Source organism: Felis catus, chromosome A1 (assembly GCF_018350175.1).
Source record: "Felis catus isolate Fca126 chromosome A1, F.catus_Fca126_mat1.0, whole genome shotgun sequence".
NCBI lineage: Eukaryota > Metazoa > Chordata > Mammalia > Carnivora > Felidae > Felis > Felis catus.
Window position 1 is genome coordinate 52,780,250 of NC_058368.1, and position 21,658 is coordinate 52,801,907.

Sequence of the window (21,658 nt, forward strand, 5' to 3'; positions counted from 1 at the left end):
CTTTCAGTGGTCTGAGGTATAGGCTGGGCATATAATGTGCAGCCCAAATGATGAACCTCTGTTCTTAAAGATAAGCCAGGGCACCTGGCTCAGGCGGTTGAGCTTCCAACTCTTGATTTCAGTTCAGGGTCATGGGATCAAGCCCTGTCTCAGACTCTGCATAGAGTGTGGAATCTGCTTAAGATTCTTTCTCTCCCATTGTCTCTCTCCCCAACTTGTGTGGGTGCGTGCTCTCTCTCTTCCTCTCTCTCTCAAAAATAAAAACATCTTAGGGGCGCCTGGGTGGCTCAGTCGGTTGAGCATCCGACTTCGGCTCAGGTCATGATCTCGCGGTCCGTGAGTTCGAGCCCCGCATCAGGCTCTGTGCTGACAGCTCAGAGCCTGGAGCCTGTTTCAGATTCTGTGTCTCCCCTCTGTCTGACCCTCCCCCATTCATACTCTGTCTCTCTCTGTCTCAAAGATAAATGTTTAAAAAAATAAAAAAAAAACATTTTAAAGATAAGCTTCCCCATCTGTGATGTGGGGATAGCTTTGGTGTGTGTATGCAATGCTTTAATGAAATGTATGTAAAGCACTTAGTATTGTTGTTTGGTTTATAGTAAGCAGTTGATGAAAGGTAATCACTGTTTCTGTGTTTTCTGAAATATCGCAACTCTGGAAAAGTGAGACCCATCCAAGTGAATGCCACATCTCTGACGGTTTTGCCAAATTCTGGAAAAGTAGAATTTATATTAAACAAACAAACAAACAAACCCTCCAAACCCATGAAGACTGTATGAAGGGATGTTATTTTATATAGGATAGGGCTGAAACATAATGAGGCTTTGCCAGAATGGAAGAAATTTGTCTTATGAGGAAAGTAGTGGCTCAAAATGGTAAGAATACAAGGGTTGGGGAAGATGGCGCACTTGTACCCATGCTCAGCTTCACTCGGGAGCTGGTTGAAATGGGCTAGTTGATGAAAAACCCTGATTTTTTTTTTTAAAGTAAGGCTTCCTGTTGGTCAGTGTTTTTATTTTGGCTGTTGAGGATGATGTTTTCCTATTGTGAGAATAAAGACCTAAAAGACAAACAGTGCCTCATAAATGCCCAAACTTGAGCACATAAATAACAGCTATTGCCAAGACTCCCTGGGACTTACTCGAGTTGGCTGTGCTACGGCACTGTAGCATAAATAGCCATGTGCCATTAGTCATGGGCTATTGCTGCCATCATCATTCATGTACCTAGACCTTCACTACCACCATGTCAGTGCCTTTCTCTCAGTGTCCTCATGCCTCAGCCTCTCCGATGGCCAAGGTGTTATCTTCTCAAGGTGTTACTACCATATTGCAACTCTGCTAACATTCTACGTTACCTTCCAGTCCCATCAAATACATTTTCCATATTGGAGTATAAAATTAGCTTCCAACTCGTGCATTATTTAGTTGCCCTGCTTCCCGGGACAGGTGAATGCAGCTCACACACCTACTTGCTATCCCATGTGTGAGCTTCTCCTCTCATACCCGTGAAGGCCCTTTGTCTCTCTCTTGAGCCTCCACTCTGTTCAGTCATGGTGTCGGGCATAGTGTCATCATCCCCGTGTGACTAATGAGAAACTTGAGGATCAGAAATACTAAATAGTTTGACTGAGGGCACACAGCCAGTAAGTGGTCCCACTACGGTTTGCATCTGGATTTGATCCCAAAGCCCGTGGTTTTCCACTGTTGGTATATCACACGCTGGGACTTCATTTTTTTCAAATGCCATGAAGAATTTATTCCATGCTTCCCTGATAAATATCCCTGATTCTGGTCACCATAACAGGTACAGTTGAGATACCCTCCTTTATTCTAGCTTTCCATTTCCCCAAACACATTAATTAGAACTTGTGCAAATCTCTTTATTTTTCAGGGGGCTTGAGGGTAATTTCTGAGTTACTTTCATTCTTAAGTTTCATTTAAGTTTCATTTATTAGACTCTGTCTCAAGGAGAGGGATTGCTCTGTTACCCTTCTTAGAGCTAGGTAAAGATTTTGAAGCAAAAGTATGTCAGCTACCTTCAGAGCAACGTGTTGTCAGTAAATATCATGCTACTTTCAGAATCCAGTCAAATCAGTGTATGTATTCTGTTTTCTATGAATGGATAGTGTTTGAGTCATGGATGGTCTCTGACTTCAAGGGGTTTATAATCTGGTAGTAACAAAAACATGTTGAAAATGACAGCAATGATAACTTCCCTTACATTAATTTTTTTTTTGGCAGTGGGGGTGGGGGACAGTGCAGAGAGAGAAGGGAGAGTGTGATTGGTAGAGGGAAAGAGAGAGAGAGAGAGAGAGAGAGAGAGAGAGAGAGAGAGAGAGAATCTTAAGCAGCAGGCTCCATGCCCAGTGTGAAGCCTGACGCGGGGCTCAATCTCATGACCCTGGGATCATGACCTGAGCCGAAATCAAGAGTCAGACACAATCAACCAAGCCACCCAGGTGCCCCCTTAAATTAATTCTTTATTAATTGAATTGTTAAAACTATTTAGGGTGTGTAATTTACCCAAACATACACAAAACGGGCAGATGCCTTATTTTCCATTTCTCCTGCGTGAAAGCCAAACCACGAAGTCGATCTGTGACTTGCTTCCAGTCTTCGCAGGAGAGGCTGACTCACTGCTCTCTGGCCAGCTGTGCAGCAAGGCAGATGCCTGTATCCTTTGTCATGCCCCTTTCAGGTGAGATCCAGGAGCAAATCATGAAATTTTTATTTCAGGGAATTTTTATTGAGGATTGATGGACTTCTTGGGAATTTTCCCAAGTTTGAAAATTAGGAGAAAAGGGCACATAAATTAGGTAAAATTTTACTTATTTATTTACTTATATTTTCTCAGCTTTTATTTTTAAGTAATCTCTACACCCAACGTGGGACTCGAACTCACAACCCTGAGATCGAGTCACATGTTTCTTTGTTTTTTAATTTTTTTAAATGTTTATTTATTTTTGAGAGAGAGAGAGTGAGCAGGGGAGGGGCAGAGAGAAGGGAGACACAGACTCCGAAGCAGGCTCCAGGCTCTGAGCCGTCAGCACAGAGCACGACACGGGTCTTGAACTCACAAACTGCGAGATCATGACCGAAGCCGAAGGCAGATGCTCAATCGACTGAGCCACCCAGGTGCCCCAAGAGCCACATGTTCTATTTTTTTTTTTTTTAATTTTTTTTCAACGTTTTTATTTATTTTTGGGACAGAGAGAGACAGAGCATGAACAGGGGAGGGGCAGAGAGAGAGGGAGACACAGAATCGGAAACAGGCTCCAGGCTCCGAGCCATCAGCCCAGAGCCTGACGCGGGGCTCGAACTCCCGGACCGCGAGATCGTGACCTGGCTGAAGTCGGACGCTTAACCGACTGCGCCACCCAGGCGCCCCGAGCCACATGTTCTATTGACTGAGCTATCCAGGTGCCCCAAATAAGGTAAAATTTTAAAGGAACTATAATACCCTGCACTTACAGTTAGGTGGCTGGGCGTTCTTTGTTATGACACCGCAGACCAGCTGTACCATACGGACAGCTGTTCCAGGTCAGTTGCATAATAAGGCATCATGGGGCAGCTCAACAAGTATTTACTGAGGGCCTGTGATGTGCTAGGTACATCTAGGTACTGCTAGGGACAGTGGTGAACAAGCCAGGCAAGATCTCTGATCTCATGGAGCTTGTATTCTAGTTGAGGGAACCAAGGAGAAGATGGCAATAACCAAGTAAACCATTAAGTGAAGATGTGCTATAAAGAAAATAAAATAGAACGATGTGATAAAGGATGAGAGGGGGATGAATGCAGACGGGGGTCAGGGAAGTTCTCACTTAGAGATGACTTTTGAGCTAGAATCTGAGGGGAGAAAGGAACCAGCCATGTGAAGATTTCTAGGAAGACTCTTCTAGGTATTCAGAACAGTGCAAAGGCAGGAACAAACTTAGTGTGTACAGAACAAAAGACCAGTGTGGCTGTATCAGAGAGAGAGAGAGAGAGAGAGAGAGAGAGAGAGAGAGAGAGAGTACTAGAATAAAAGGGAAAGGGCCCATTCATGGAGGCACTCTGAGAATTTTGGCTCCCACTACAAGGGAGATAAAAAATAGAGTTTCGAGTAGAGGAGTGTTTTGTTTTGAAAGTAGTTGTGTCTTAGGACAATCACTGTTTCCTCTGTCGAGAATAGACTGTGGAGAGGGAAGAGTAGCAACAAGGAGAACATTTGGGAAACTTCTGAATAACCCAAGAGAGGGAAATGGATGTGTCGATGTGTAACTATGGTAGGCAGTGGTCAGAATCTGGACATGTTCAAATGATAATTTGATGTGGGAGAAAGGGAGAAGTCAAAAAGAGTTCCAGGGCTTCTGGTGTGAACAATGAGAAGTTCGGGATTTGCCATAACTGAGACAAGGAAGGCTGTAAGTGGAACAATTTCTGAGGGGAAGATCAAGGGTTCAGTTTGGGGCATGTGAAAGATGAGGTGTGCCATTGCAGATGGTAAGTGAACTATTAGATATACAAACCTGCAGTCCGCGGGGAGGTTCGTCCTGGGGAGTACACATTTGAGCATTGATAGCGGATGGGTGGTGCTTAAAGCCATGGGGCTGAGTGAGATCTCTAAGGGGGTGTTAGATCCTGGGGAAGGGATGCAGGACAGATGAAGAGTGGGTCTTCATGGAGCTTGCTTTCCAGAATGTGTTGAAAAAGATTCTCGATGTTTCTGTCTTGTGAGTCCCTCCTTTCCTCCAGGTTGGTTTGGTTTGATTTCACCCATTTTTTTTTTCTTAAACCAATCTCTGGCTTGTGCCATCAGCTGACAACATTCACAGATTTCTGAGACTGCATGAATATTTAACACCTGGATAAAAAGTAATCTTAAGTGATTTGGAAAGATCACCTAAACTGAATAAGATATGTATACAACATCTAATGGAGCTGGAATGTCTCTTCTACTGTGCTGTTCACGTAACATTTTGAATTAGCAGAACTTAGGAGTAAAGATGATTCTATCCTAATGTGTCTTCTTTGGCGCGGAAGTTAGTTTCTTGGTCCTTTCAGGTACAGAGTCCCTAAATCCAAGCTTTGTTTAGACTTGGAGGATGCTAGCCACATCCAAGAGGGATTTTTTAATTAACGGTTTGAATATTTCTATGGATTAAAAACTGTGCATTTGGGAAGCCAATGAAAACACGAGTTCTTTCTGTTTGAACTCTTAAATGACAGTGTAAGGACAAATACAAATTAAAATAAAAGGCTTAATTTTTCCTGCTGAAAAATGAAGGAAAAGATACCCCTTCCCTTTTTCTTTGTGCATTTATTTCAGAAAACTTGTAATTGTATGTACTATCTCCTCTCTTTCAAATCTTTTCTTTTTTTTACTTAAAAATTTTCTTTTAATGTTTATTTTTGAGAGAGAGAGAGAGAAAGAGAGAGAGAGGCAGACAGAGCGCGAGCAGGAGAAGGGCAGAGAGAGAAGTTGGGAGAGAGAGAATCCCAAGCAGGCTTGGCTGTCCTCGCAAAGCCTGATGTGGGGCGCGATCTCACCAACGGTGAGATCATGACCTGAACAAAAATCAAGAGTCAGATGCTTAACTGTCTGAGCCACCCCAGGCACCTGTCTCCTTTCTTTCAAATGTTTGTAAATCCTTTTGAAGATGCGATTCGCATTTTGTCTGCTTTATGACTTGGGAATGTCTTTCTCTAGGACCTGAGAACCATCCGTTTAAAATGTAAGCGTCAAGGGGGGTAGTGTCTCACTCTCCCAGTTTCCGAGGGATGGAAGGAGCTGGACTTCCAGCGGGTGTGCTGCTCCAACTTGAAAACCTACCTCCTGCCCCAGAAGTGTACAAGTTTGTTTTTTCTCTGGGAAAGCCGGTTAGCCAACACAGATGGTCACCCCAATTACTAAGTCAAGTGAGAACAGTTTGTTCTCAAACAAATGGCACTATCGAGTCCTCTGACTTGAGGACTAGTTATCGTGTATCGCGAGGACATGTGTGCGGTGGGTTGTATCTGCGTGACTCTGTGCAAGGGTGAGATTTCCTCTCTTTGCAATCTCTTAGCAGGTTGCTTGTGATGCACATCACATTCCGGTTAAATGCTTGTTTAATAACGAAAGTGGTTTTTTTCTCTACTCCCTTTGTGGAGAGGATTTCTGGGTTGGCAGAATATTTTGTCTTTAATTATGATTCCCCAACATTAGTTTCTAGTGGGTGACCAAACTACCGACACTCTTTGGTTCTCTAAAATCTCCTTTCAAACATTCGTGGGTAGCTTATTTCTGTTGGATATTTTAAATGACCTTTTGGTCTTAAAAGTAGAGTTGATATTCCAAGATTAAACTCTTCCACTCTTAGAGATAATTCTAATCACTGTATTCTTGACATTATTAGTTTGGGAGTTTTTTAAAATGGTATGCCCACATTCTAAGGATAATCACTAAGAGATTTAGAGTCCCATTACAGTTCTGTTGGTGTTGGTATTAGTTTGTTAGGATGCTGTAACAAAGTAGTAGGTGGTCTAAATGACAGAAATTAATTTTCTTACAATTCTGGAGGCTAGAAGTCCAAGATCAAGGGGCTGTCAGGGTCACTTTCTTCTGAGGTCTCTCTCCTTGGCTTGCAGCTGGTGGTCTTCTCCTTGTGTCCTCACATGGCCTTCCCACTGTGCCTGTCTGGGTCCTAATCTCCTCTTCTTGTAAGGATACCAAATTGGATTAGGGCCCACCCTAATGACCCGATTTTAATTCAGTTACTTCTTTAAAGATTCTACCTCCAAATACAGTCCCTGGGGTTAGAAGTTCTAGACGTTAGAAGTTCAACATATAAATTTTTGGCAGACACAATTCAATCCATCACTACACATATTCAAGCTGCTAATAAGTACGTGCAAGGGTAGTTTGATCAAAGTTCAGGAGAGACTAGAATGTGACTGGTATTGAAAATAACTTCCATGGGATTACCATTCAACACTCCGCTTATCTTCTGTCACCAGAACCAATATCTCCAAACTTATACCGTGTATATCTGTATTTTCCCCCTAAAAAACCAAGATTGTTTTTGAATAACCATTAGTTCTTTCAAAGGAGGGACAAAGTGTTTTATGGGAAATGTACCCCCCTTCTTTGTAGCTTCAAGTTGGCATAGTATATTACCTCTTCAAATGGCAGAATAAAATGTCTTTATTGCCAGCTCCACCCTAAAATACATGCATGTACAGTTAGCCCCCAAATGGCACTTACAGCCACTAATTAAAACTCAATTCCCTCAGTGATCACTATTGTATGTATGAGGGAAGAGAGAACACATTTTCTGACCTTCTCATATATTTGCGTTCATTAGGAAATTGGTGCTTCCCCCAAGTACATTCTGGTGACCCACAAATTGACTTGCCACCCAGCCTGACCCTTAAAGGAAAGAGGAGAAGGATGAAGACGTGCAAAAAGGTGGGCATATTTTCTCTTCAGACATTCTATTTGTCTCCTTCTATTAGATTTATTTTTGGCACATAGAAGAGCACATCCATATGGGGAACCTTTTAAAATTGCTTGTGAAGAGTAGGCATATTTCCAAGAGGAAATGTAACCTTGCCTTCATCTGGTGTATCAGATCAATGCGCTGTAAAAGATCATGTTCAGTTACCTCATTTTTTTGAATTAGAATTAATGGCTCATTAGTCTTGATCATATCAATATTATAACACCACTTACATTTGATAGAGAAGGGAAGGAGGCTGATGGAGTGCACTTATTCCCTCTTACTCTTAGTGAATACAGCGTGTGCCAACCTCAGGGAAAACCAGCAAGATCCTGGAGGTGGCCCTGTTCAAACAGGCCCCATTTAGGGCAATTGCGGACTCTTTTGTAAGAGGCTGTTGGAAGAAGAGTTAAAAGGTTCTAAAGGTTTTGGTCCCTTTGGACATATATTAGCGTTTCCCCTCACTTTAGGCAGCAGGCCAGAGTGGGGGAACCAGACACCCTCAGCATTTCTTTGGCCACATGTTGGACCATATGTTGGAAACTGGAGCAGCAGACATTAAGAATCTTCTCTTGAACATCTCCGTGAGGAATTCCGTCTACAAAGGAGCACATATTTCTGCAGGGCTCCAAGAAACGGGCAGGCTGAGCTTTTGAAATAAAAATAAGAAATATTGCAAGGCAGAAGATGATCTCGTTGAGGATATATGCCTTTCCCAATCACTTAATTATGCCAAAAGAAACAGGAACCAAATGGACTCTAAAATCAAGGCAAAGAAAAATAAAGCAAAACAAAATAAAAACTGCCTTCGTGGAAGGAAACGCCAGACCAGGAGTAAGGACTCTGGCTGTATTATTAACTTTGTCACTAGCTAACTGGGTGGCTGTGAATAGTGGGTGTTTTATTTTGTTTCATTTTGATTTTTCCCCCGCACGGCACCTATTTTCTTTGGGAATCGTCCCCCATCCCCACCCCACACCTGGCTGGGCTGTACGCCTTTGGCACATGAGTTAATATCCTACCTCTCGGGCCACAGTGATTGGCTCAAGGATAAATACATGACCAAACCAGGGTAATTAGGGTCTTCCCTGGGATTTTGCTGGAACCATCAGGAAAGAAGCACTTACTCTCACTGTTACTATGAATTAAAAGGATAATATAAACCAATAGTCACAGAAAGGTCATCCAGAGAAAAGCCGATCTGAGAAATGCCCAGATTGCAGCAGAGCCAGGTGACACATATTTCAGACCTTTAATCTCGCGAGGCCTGGAGTTAGTCACTCTTAGAATTCCTTTGTATGCTAGGAAATACATCCCCCTAGCTTTGGTTGGGACTTGGCTCCTTGGAACCTGGTTATTACACTTTGTATATTTATTTATTTTTTTTTTTAATTTTTTTTTCAACGTTTATTTATTTTGGGGACAGAGAGAGACAGAGCATGAACGGGGGAGGGGCAGAGAGAGAGGGAGACACAGCATCGGAAACAGGCTCCAGGCTCCGAGCCATCAGCCCAGAGCCCGACGCGGGGCTCGAACTCACAGACCGCGAGATCGTGACCTGGCCGAAGTCGGACGCCCAACCGACTGCGCCACCCAGGCGCCCCTACACTTTGTATATTTAGATTCACCTCTCTGAGTTTCCTTTTCCCATCTGTGGAGGAACACAGTCAATATAGTGGATTCCTACGTTTCATTCTATCTGTGAGCTTTATATGACTCTAATTAAAGCTCTTACCAATAATTACCAATAATCTGTTGTGATATTTCTCCTCCTAGATGGTAAGTCTCTTAGAAATCTCCAAAATTTATCTCAAAAATTTCTTCTGGGGGTGCCTGGGTGGCTCAGTCAGTTAAGGGACTGACTTCGGCTCAGGTTATGATCTCACGGTTCATGGGTTTGCGCCCAGAGTCAGACTCTGTGCTCACAGCTCAAAGCCTGGAGCCTGCTTTGGGTTCTCTCTCTCTCTCTCTCTCTCTCTCTCTCTCTGCCCCTCCCCTGCTCATACTCTGTCTCTTTCTCTCTCAAAAATAAAATAAACATTAAAAAATTTAAAAACAATTTCTGCCAGTTTTTTGGAAGTTATGATGATCATACCTGGGGTTAAATTTCTCTTTATATTAACAATGAATGAAGGGTTTGATAAGAAAGTTGATAGTGTAAACAGGATCAGAGAGTACCATTTAAGACCCTTTTAAGAATACAGACAGCTTTTAGAAGAGAAGGAGGCATGATAAAAACCTAACATCTATTCATTAAAGTACATCTAAGTGTTAAATATAGCTATTGCAGCTACTTGAAAGCAATAAAACTAAATATTTTCCTAAAAACTTAATTAATAATTAAGACAGAGCAATTCTACCAGTGATTTTGATCCTCTACACCAATAAAAAAAAAATGGAGACAAAGTTCGATTATGCAAATATCGTTAACAAAATCTCCCTTCCCCACCCCCTTTAATGGGCATGACTGCATGCTGGCAAAGAAACAGAATTTGAGTAGAGAGCAGTTTTCCTTGGGAAAAGGCACTCAAGAACTTGGGGGTGTTGGTAAAGATTAACCAGCATGATTTAAAAAAAATGAGGGGCGTCTGGGTGGCTCAGTCGCGATCTCACAGTTTGGTTTGTGAGATCAGGCCCCACTCGGGCTCCGTGCTGACAGCACAGAGCCTGTTCAAGATTCTCTCTCTCCCTCTCTCTCCCCCTCCCCTGCTTGTGCGCATGAATACTCTTTTTCTCTCAAAACAAATGAACTTAAATTTTTTTTTAAAAATTAAAGGACAAAGGACAGTGTTCTGACTTCAGGCTTTTTCACTGCTCCCTGCCCAGATTTATTAACCTCCTGTTAATAAATAGATCCAGAGGACTGAATTAAGAGGGGACCAATAAATATTCTTTCCTCTCTCACCCCTTGAAGAGGCTCACCAAATTTTACTAACCTGATTTCCAAGTGGAATCTAGTATAAACAGAAACGTCTTTTTGACAGTTCTGAAAATATTACATGTCTCCGCAGAACAGGCACAAAAGTACAGTAGCACTTAGCATTTGCAGCACTGGAAAGTGATTAATTAGCCATTTAGCACCCTTCCATAATATTTAAGTGTTGATTATAAAGCAAAGATACAGATCATCAAAGTCAGGGAAATGAAGGCTTCAATAAACAGTGCGTGTTTGAGAACTCACAGCTTTAACTAAGCCATTGTAGACTTGCCTGGTGCTTCTCCTGGACTCCGGCTGTCTTTGGGGAGGGGTCTCTCCTTCACCCCCTTGTTGTTGCCCCCCGAAGTGCCTGTTGTCCTGCACAGCATATCGGTGACTCAGTGTGGGTGGTGCCCTCAGAGTGCGTTGGCTGAGGTTTTGGAAGAATGGCCTCCCTTTAGTTGCAGAATCTCTAATGTATCATCAGGAGCCAGAGGGAAAAGATGATCTATTTTCTAAAGCAGAAGTGACTTAGGAAGTCCCTGATGGGGAGGTTCATCTCTGACTATTTTGGAAAGTGTTTTCCAGTGCTGATTTCTAAGAGTGGATTCTGTGGTTTGAGTGCCTCTGCTGAAGATATCACAGGAGGAGTGAATGGATACTCATGTGTTACCCACTTTGTGTGGCTCTGAGCTAGCAGGTACAACGTCAAGTAACCTTGTTCATTTCCTAGCATCCTTCTCTTTATATGCAGAGGATCAATTCATCCAACAGACACTTGCGAATTCCTTGTGGGGCCTGTAGTCTTGTGTCGGTCAGTAGTTATCAAATTGGTGTGAATCACCTGGGAGCTTATTAAATTACCAATTTCTAGGCCCCGCCCCCAGAAATGCTAATTCAGCAAATCCAGAACAGGGTTTAGGGATCTGATTCCCATTTGAGGGTTTCACGAACACCCTTGGATCCCGAACACCACTCTTTGAAGTGCTGTGGGGATAGGACAAATTCTTGACTGACAATCACTCAGTCACAATGGCAGGATGAGCCCCAGTGGCCCAAACACCCAGATGATGGCAAAACCCCACAGAAGACCGGGCAGAGCCACGGGAATTTTGGATTATTGTGGGCTATATTTAGACATGAAGGAGTTTTACAAAGAATTTTAAAAATTTTTTTTTTTTCGTTTATTTATTTTTGGGACAGAGAGAGACAGACTACGACCGGGGGAGGGGCAGAGAGAGAGGGAGACACAGAATCGGAAACAGGCTCCAGGCTCTAAGCCATCAGCCCAGAGCCCGACGCAGGGCTCGAACTCACGGACTGCGAGATCGTGACCTGGCTGAAGTCGGACGCTTAACCGACTGCGCCACCCAGGCGCCCCTACAAAGAATTTTAAAAGTAACTTGGACTTGAAAGAAAATCGAATTTGATCCATTTCTTTTCTTCCTCTCTCCCTTTCTTTCTTCCTCTTTTCTTCCCTCCCTTTCTTCCCTCCCTCCCTTCCTTCCCTCCCTCCCTCCTTCTTCCTTCCTTCCTTCCTTCCTTCCTTCCTTCCTTCCTTCCTTCCTTCCTTCCTTCCCTCCCTCCCTCCTTCCCCCTTCCTTCCTTCCTTCCTTCCTTCCTTCCTTCCTTCCTTCCTTCCCTCCCTCCCTCCCTCCCCTTCCTTCCTTCCTTCCTTCCTTCCTTCCTTCCTTCCTTCCTTCCTCCATCTTTCTTTCTTTCTTTCTTTCTTTCTTTCTTTCTTTCTTTCTTTCTTTCTTTCTTTCTTTCTTTCTTTCTTTTCTTTATGTCTTATGAGGCAAATGAGATCCAGAGAGGTGAAATGACTGACCTATATTCACTGAGTTAAGACTTGAAGGGCAAGGACTAGAAGCAAAGACTTGTGTCTACAACAGCCTTTGGGGAGTCTGCTCTGGATGCAATGGAAGTGGGTATACAGACCAGCATCCTTTTTTAAAAAGGCAGGTAATATTATCCTTTATTTACAGATGAGAAAATTGAGACACAGAAGGATTAAGAAACTTGCTCAAGTTTGCAGAACTATAAGCAGTTTGCCTCTATATGGCAGTGACTGCCTCCCCCCCTTTATATCACTTCCTTATAGAGAAGTTCATAAATCCGCCCATGGCGGCTCCACACTTGGAGGGGGGGCAAATTATTGGATGACAGGATTAGGATTTTGAAAAAGTCCCAATGGACTGAAACTAATGATGTGACTTAATAGGGATAAAAGTAAAATTCCACACTTAGGTTAAAAAAAACTGGTTGCACACCTATCAGGATGCTAGGAAGACCAGGCCTAAATACAGTTCCTATGAAAAAGGCTTAGGGGCTTCAGGAGACTTTGCGCTCATATGAACGGATAATGTGAAGTGTGGCAGTCACAGAGCTTATGCAATTTTAGGCCTAAGTCAGAACAAGGTAGGTGAGTCCTCCTGTGTTTTAGATATATTTGATCATAATTGGAGCGAAGTGGAAAACACATTAATCAGTATCTTTCCAAGGAAGGAGAGACCACGAAATTACGTTCCAAGGTGGAAGTCTTCTGTATGGCAAAGTGGACGTTTGTGGGTGTTGGTAGCCCAGCATCTACGCCTCCAAATACTCTCTCTTTCTTTTTTCCTCTCTCTTGGTAACAGCACCTACTTTTCCTTTATGGAATTCACTGCCCTCACCCCATTCTCTGTGGTCCTGGTGGAAATGTAAATCGTAGTGTCCTTGTGCCCCACACAGTTCTAAGTCCAACCAGACCCTGCTCCATCCTTGGGGGATTCTCATCCTGGATTGAATGATACATGAAAAAAGATGGTTGGAACAGGATAATTCTGACACCAGCAACCGCGGGAAACTATGTGCTCTTCACCAAGATTTCCGCACGCTGCCCCGGTTCCTGTGTTTTTCCATCTGTGTGGATCATTCTTCATGATCCATCAGCTCATTCCTTCAGAAAACATTAACACGCGGGGCACAAGACTGCCAACCCTGATCCCTCCTCTTTCCTCCTCTTCTCATCCCCATCTGCCTCCTTCTCTTCCTCTTTCTCATTTAGGGAAATGCTAGGCTCCAGACTTGTGTGTAGGAATGAATATGAACACAGCGAGCAACTTCTTAGCAAGTTCAGTAACATGGAACTGTGTGTCTGAACTGTTTTGAGTATCAGGCAGTCATTGTCTGGCACCAGATGGGTGACAGATTCAAAGAGAAAAGTGTAACTCAGGTGCTGATTGATGAAAGAAACAGTTACCAAGGCAGGCATAGGGCTCTGGATAGGAAAATAACCCACAAAAACAAAAACCCTAACTGACGAAAAGAATCAAGAAAAAAGGGCAAAATTGCAAGAAGAGGAAGGGAGAGAGGGTGATGATAATTCATTGTGTGGGGTTTCTTTGTATACCAAACACGTTCACAGACTTTCCTCCTTGCTCTCTGTGAACTCTTTAAGTCAGGTGTCATCACCCCTGGCTTCTATGCAAGCACCTAGAGGTCTAGAAAAACGTGACTCGCTCAGAGGCCCAGAGCTAAGTGCGTGACATGGGTACATCCCAGTCATGTCCACTGACCCTCCCACCACCTCTCCCTCTCACCCCTTCCCTTCCCCATCAGTCCCTCTGGCTATGAATCTCTGTTAAAATTCTTTTTGAAAAACTCCCAGTTTCCTTTGTCTTCTTTGAGCATGCGCTGTGCCTCCTGTTTTGTTTAGCACCCGCTGCAAAGCTCATCTCTGGCTTTGGAGACAAACATCCGAAAGCGAAAGCAGGTTATATGACGCACAATGTTTCTTTCTCCTGCTCTTGCTTTCCAGTCAATGTCTCCTTGGCCTGGTTTGCTATTCTTGAAACTTTGCTGGGTGACAAACCGAGAGCACTCATCAGCCTCACCCCTGGTCAGTCGCTGAGAACCGTCTCAACCAACCAGAACGCAAGCGGCTGTGTTCTGACCAGGTCTGGGGTAGCCGGGCATGAAATCAAAATATGACACCGTGTTCCTGTGGAAGGCTGGAGGAAAGGAAGTGTTCTTAGGATCCGTTAGAGATTTTTCTGAGAGCAAAAGTCCCAGGAAAAGAAGGGAACTGTGTTCAGGAGTGGAGTTTGTTTTAAGTACCTGATTCCTGCTGTGAACAGTGATATGTGGTTGTTTTATAAATTAGCCACATTTGAATTCTAAATCACTGTAGGTGCAGCAGAGCCTTTGATATAAGACTAAGCTTATTTTTCAACAAACAAAGTAATTGCTCAACATCGGTGAGTCGGTGGGAGGGGGGGAGGGGAGAGTCTGCTTTTTGAGGAACTATACCTGCTTCCCAGAGAATATTCCGAATACCTGACAGCACAAAATAATGGTATTGATAAGATGAATAAATCTGATCCTGGGTATTTTATGTCAAATTGGTAGAAGAAAAATTTTCGTGCAAGTATGCAGAAAAGTAATAAACCTGCTTGAGGAATAAATTTAATGGTTTCTCGGCCTATATATTTCTAATAATTGTTTATACTTTTAATTTAATAGTATTATTCCTAGCAGGAAGCTTGTTTTACGTTGTATAGAGATTAGAATAAAACTGCAGAATCAGAATTTTCCAGAAGGCAGTTCCCAGGGGATTTTGACACCGTTAGCCACAGCACTATCATGTTCCCTTCTTTGTCTCAAAGACTCTTCTGTCAATAAATTTTGAATACACCTTGATCACTCTTCTTCATTCTCCCTCAGGGATGTGGGGGGTGAAAGGAGAGGAGAGATAGGTCTTAGAGAATTTTTCTGTAAATTATTTTTTGGTTTATTACTAAAGGCATCTCCACAAATATAATTTATGCACATACGTTTTAGCTCTCATTTAAAGAGTTAAAATGCCACACCGTAACCTGATGGTATTTTCAAAAATGAAATGGGTGTTTGAAGCAGTCGTAGTGCGTTTCTAGGAATAGTCGCAGGAAGCAGTAAGTAGGCAAGATAATCGTTTCTGGCTGTTCTTTGGATGCTGAGAAATTAATATGGGCTTGGCTAGCTGTACCATCACACCTTGCAATTCAGTATCACCTCTCCAGGCTCTCAGACTAAAAGTCCAGAAGTAAGCTTTACCAAGCAAGTTTGAAATGTGTTGGCAAGCCAACGTGGAAAGTTCCTGCTCCCATTGCTTACGTTCCGCCCCTTCTGGGGATACATAAAACCTCCAGTCCCTACGCTGCCAAGTCAGCACTTTCCAGGAGCACTTAGAAGCCATGGCATCCCCACCTCTCCATCAATGACAGCCGAAAGCCCTAACTTGGTAATGGCATAATGGGGAACGAGGCGGGGGCGTGAGAAAGGGTCTCGGGAAATACTTTTCCAGAGCAAGTCAATATGAATGTGAGGTTGTCTTCCAGAGCGAGCGGTCGAGCCCGGTCCCGGGGATTCTGCGCCCTTGTGCTATTAATATCTCTGCTGCTTTCCTGTTCTGCACGGCGATCCGGCACCACGGTGCATTAGGCCGGTGCAGGAGCCGACGTAGACAGAGTGTCTGCGAGACGGAGCGCTCCGAAATATTCTGCAGGAAACAGCCCCGCGCTGACAGAGAGCGCCCAATGGATGGTCTCCTCCTCAAGTCTGCTTCTATTATAAATCAGATGCCTACTTAAAAAATGAGCGAAGTATAAATAATTTAAAACAAATCAAAGGGCTTTATTACCACCATGGTACCCAGGCCTTTGAAGATAGCTCGGCTACCCAGCACATTTAGGGATGCTCGCTCTGCTTTGCTCTCCCGTGTCTCTCCCATAATGACATATATACCAAGAAAAACAAAACAAAACAAAACAGAAAAAGAAAAACAAAAACCCCAGTACATTATCAAGGCTAAGGTCACTTGCAAGTTTCAGCCCCAAGGGAGGCCAGAGTTCATTCCGGGGAGTCCACATCCACGGTCTAACTAACGTGAGTTTGTCTCCCTCTTCCTCCCCAAAGGAACTATGGCTTGAACACTAGAGGGGAAGATCCCGGGACAAAACCACCAGGGATCCTCTGGGAAGCATTTAAAAGCAAATATTCAATGGCCCAGCTCTTCCTATCTTGATTGTTACTGCTTCCAGTTCTGATAGAGCTCAAACTTCAATGACCCTTTCCTTCCTTCCTTCCTTCCTTCCTTCCTTCCTTCCTTCCTTCCTTCCTTCCTTCCTTCTTTCCTTCCTTTCCCTCCCTTTCTCTTCCTCCCTCCCTCCCTCTCTCTCTCTTTCTGTTGTTACCAAGGCCTGATGACCATAACCTTGACTATCCTATTGTAGATCATATTTTGTTACTTACAACCATGTTTAACTTGTGTTTCTATGTGGCACGGTTATCTGACCCCTTTGTCAATAAAATGCAAAGACGATCTTTCACAGGGAGAGATGGAATCTGATGGAAAATTAGTAATGACTGGGGCAAAACAACTGTGTCTCATGAATTAAAATGTGTTGGAAGCTTAAGTGAGAAAGTAAGAATGGAAAACTGGCAGTGAGAGTGTATAGGAGTCATGAAAACTTTGTCAAAGCTATGGCCCTGAAAGAAAAGAAAGAAATGAATTAGGGCGACTAAATTTGAGAGCTTTGGCTCAGGAAAAACACTCTTAGTTTCCAAACCTGGCCACACATATCACTTAGGGCCCTTATAAGAAAATTAAGTTTTCATAGATTCACACAGGGAGATTCCACATCAGGAAATCTGGGGTGGGGCCCAAGAATAGGTACCTTGGAAATCATTGCTCAAGATGCAATAAAATGGTAGATTTTATGCAATAAATGGTAAATTCTGTGCAATAAATGGTAGATTGGTACTCAACACTTGTACTTTTGCTGCTTACCTTGAAATAATATAGATTGGCTGGGACTAGAGCCTGTAGTTAGCCAAGCATCTGAAAGTAATTCCACTAGTGGTTGGAAGTTGAGATTTATGGCAGTGTTTGCAAATTGTGGTTTTATTTTTATTTCTTTAAAAAAGTTGAAAGAGTATGGACGAATGGCATTGTATTCACTTACCAAAAGACAGTTGACTTGGTAGCTGTATTACCAGAATGAGGATCTCCCCCCACAATCCCCGACAGCTGTTTTCTAAAATATATGTGTCTGAAGAATCTTATCCTCTTAGCCAAGATGAAATCTCAGTCAATGTGGAAAACAGAACTAACAACATCTCTTCAGAATAACAGATCTCAAACTTCTAAGGATCTTTTTACTTTCTCAACTATTGAGGGCCCCAAAGAGTGTTTTTTTTGATGGGTTATGACTGTTGATATTAACCATGTTAGCAATTAAAACCAAGAACTTATAAAATATTTTCATTTGTTTAACAATAACATGATAAACCCTTAACATGTTAGTATAAATAACATGTTTTTTGGAAAAAACAATTATATTTTCCAACAAAATTGTGAAGAGTAGTGATTTGCATTTTTCACAAATCTTTTGCAATGTTGGTCTTTGTAAATGACAGTCGGATTTTCACATCTGCCTCTGCATTCGGTGTGTTGCAGAATGTCCTTTTGATTGAAGCATATAAAGAAAATCCAGCTTAACAGGGATACGTAATTAGAAAAGAGAGGTCTTTTGTGGGTCCCAGGAATGTGTCTCAGGGACTTCTGGGGCCATACTCTGTGAACTTCTCCTGTAGAATGACCTCAACACCCTCGCCACGGTGGTGAGCTAGAGTCATCAGCTGAAGGCACTCAGCAGTGAGGTCTGTGGTGATTGATTCCAATCACAAGAATTTCAGATCTAAAGACAAAGCATGGGAATCCAGGTTGGCCAAGAGAAAACCATCAAGAATAAAGTGATGTGAGTTCTAGAATGAGGTGTGATGGGGGACACTTACGGGGAGTCCTCCATTGGAGAAATCTGTAAGAGCTGTTGTACATCATCTCTGCTGCTTTGGAATCTGAGGGCAGCTCAGACCCACTGCTTTAGGCATTAAAAAAAATCTGGTTAGTTTCTCTGAGGCCTTCAGAGAACTCAATAAGCCTCTCTTGATGTTTCTGAGGTGTCTTTCTGAGGTGTTCTGAGGTTGGAGCCTATTATTCAGTTAAGTAGATGATCGCCCATAAGCTTTATCCAGCTCTCTCTCTAAGCGAATGTCTTCCCTCCTTTGCCTTTTTCAGCAAGTTCATAATCTCTTCTATTTTTGAACAACTATTTCCCTGTTTCTCTCTTTTCCATAGATTAGGCAGTTCAGCAGTCCTTGGAAGAGGTTGTAGGTTCGATTCTTTCACAGGTTGTCTCACTGCCCTGGGACTCTGACTGTAGAATTGATCTAGTCTCATCAATTCTGTGACCCTTCTCCCTGGTTTCTGCTTCAACCTCCTGAATCCAGTAATTAAAATGGCCAACTGGTTCCGCTGTGAAGTCTATTAAGGAAGGACTCCCTTATGGCATGGGGCTCCAGAGCTTGTCTCAGATGAGTTTAAAATCCATTGCCCTTTTCAATATTTTAAGTTTATGTTCCACATTAGTTACAAGGTCACAATGGTGGGTGTGTGGTCAAAGGCGTCTCCCATGTGCCGGCTAGTAGTTTGTAAAGGAAATTTGCACATGGGCACCACCCTCTTATTTTATATACCTTTGCCATGAGCCGTGATATCAGAAGCTCAGCCCCATGGTAGAGCCACAGAAGCGTTCCTTTCCACCATCTTCCTTTCTGTCTCCCTCTCTATCCACCCTCCCCATGCAGATGGAGATCCTGGGGCCAACTCCAAAGTCAGTGTCTGCTTCTGAACCCTTGCCTTCCCCTGCAAGTCCCCTGTGGCATTTCTAATGACAGAGCAGCTCTGGCCAGAGGACAAGTTAGCCTCTGGCAGCATCTTCCTCCTCCATCCTGTCCTCTCATCCATTGCTCCCTGATCATTTCAGCAGGAAAGGGAATGAATGTTTATTGGATGCCTCCTATGTATCAGCCACTTCTATAAACTTCCTGTATCTCAGTCAATCCTAAATAACTTTATAAATCTTTACTTTTGTAGATGGGTAAACAAATATTGCACCAGGTCACCCAACACTCATGCTTTTGTGCCACTTTGTGGCCAGCCAAAAGTTGGCTACATTTGAATCCTCATTCTCATTTTCTCCATGCATGAAATGATACTCATTCCTAAGTCCTATCAGTTTTACCCTCGTTAAAGTTCTCTGAGTTGTCTCTCTGCACCATGATTCTGCTTTCACTGTATCACTGCATGTTCTTCTATCTCAGCTGCCTTCCGATGCCAGCCTCCCCACTGGGCCTCCCCATGCTACGCCCACCTCTTTTCCTGGAGCAGCGGACTTCGGGGTTAGTGGCCAAGGGCATCCGTGCTGCAGCCCAATTACCTGGATTCAGATCCTGCCACTATCAGCCCCCGACTCTATAATCTCGGGCAGTTGGTTTAGTTTCTCTGTGTCTTGGATTCCTCACGGGTAAACTGGCAGCCAGAGGAGTACTCACCTCACAGGACCTTATTGAGACTAAAGAGGTTGATGCACGTAAAGCATTTGGGACAGTGCCAGGCGTGTGCTGAATGAGTGTTAGCTGCCAGCTTGCTTTTCCTGCTGTAGAGTTCAGCTCGGCTTTTGCCTCAGTGGAGCAAACTTCAAAGACTCCCCATTGCACACCAGACAGAGACCGAACTCTTGACTTGGTCTTCAGTGGTGTTGTTTTCCTCTAATCTATTTTCTGGACCTCTTTTCCATTAGATTGCCATATACACCTCCAGACAACCAGAACTGCTACACATCTCTCTGTGTGTCTCATATTCTTGCTTCTGTATCTTTATTCCTCTGCACATTTAGCTTTCTGCATGTTAGAATTCCATTCATTTTTCCAGACTCAAAACCCAATGGCATCCTTTTCAAGAGGGCTTCCCTGATCTTCCCAGCAGGAAGTAATCTATTTACCTTGTGAACTCCCATAGCTCTTTATACCTTTCTTTTGGCACTTCATCATGTTTTATTATCAATTACAGTTATTTATGCTATTCATCTATCCAGCTAGAAGGTAAGCCCTTCCAAGGTAGGTTTATCTTGGCATTTCCCAAAGTGTCTATATAGTGTCTTGTTCATAACGAGAACTCAATAAAAATGTTTCTTTGAATGGCTGAGTTTTATCTAATAATAATAGCTGCCGTTTATTGAGCTCTCCCTCGGTGCCAAGTACTATGGGAGGGTTTTATGTATCTTGTCTCATGAAATCTTCACGACCCTGGATGGTACTAATTATTATTCCTCCCATTTTTCAGAGGAGGACATCGAGTCACAGATAGATAGATTAGGTAATTTGCCTGAGATCACCCAGAGGGTAAATGATGTAATCTTTGGATCCTAGTGCTGGTCAACTCCAGGCCCATGCCCACATCCACTGCATTAGGGCGCCTCTCTGGTTGTCAAAGGAAGGCTTTATGGAGCTTGATCAACGCACGCACGCACATTCCTCCTGCTACCTAATTGGCCATTGGGCCTGCTGCCATCTGAGCAGTGGGATTTGCACACCCATAGCTCTGCCTTAGCTGAAATGCACTTCCTCCTTTCAGGGGAGGGTGAATTCTAAGAGCAGTCACAGGGATCCCTTGTCTGCCAGCTTTCTCCTAGGGGAAAAGCACCGAGCTTCATTAGGTGGACCGACTATAGCAAACTCTCCAAAGGATGTGTCAGCATTTATGCTATGCTGATTAAACCACAGAAAACAAATCACTCACTGCCTAATGTGCAATGCAATGTAGCTTATTTGATAGTATATTTATGCACACATCTTCAGGAACAATATCCTTGTAAATCTTGTATCAGACCCTTGGGGAGATATTGGTAGTAAGCAGGAAACCAGCAAACACATTGATCCTACATGCTCTGTGATGTTAGCAGTCGTCATGAAATTGAATTTCATCTTAACATATTAAAATCAATATACAGTGTTCAGTTTAATTTAGAATGTAAATACCATCAAGGGTTTTCAAGACAGAGAAAATAATAGTTTCTAGCTCGGGTATGTATCATTACACAGGCCACTTTCCATTTTTTAGAAGACGCATGACCCCGGAATAGAAAAATCTCTAGCTCAGCCTGTTAGAGGAAACGGGAACTCAAGTTCTCAATTGATCAGAATCAGTCGCTAAGAAGGGGTTCTCATTTTAAACTAACGTGGAAAGTGTAGCTATTTTTCTCCATAGTTTTGTTTTGAAATAAAATCTTGCCTAAAGTTGCACTTGCTGGTTTTAATTCTCAGCTGAGCTGAGCCGTGTGTCAGAGACAAGGCTCCTTTGTAAAACTGCAGTGGGAGGGTAGTGGCATTTTCTCAGCCTGTTACAAACCCCAACG

At 43.1% G+C, this 21,658-nt stretch overlaps 1 long non-coding RNA gene across 1 annotated transcript in view; it reads left to right on the forward strand.

Moving 5' to 3' along the window:
- LOC123384570 overlaps positions 1-21,658 on the forward strand; it is a 37,442-nt gene that overhangs the window by 13,588 nt on the left and 2,196 nt on the right. Inside the window, exon 3 of the long non-coding RNA XR_006595863.1 lies at positions 7,328-7,431. This is a non-coding gene — a long non-coding RNA (uncharacterized LOC123384570). The remainder of the gene's footprint in view (positions 1-7,327; positions 7,432-21,658) is intronic.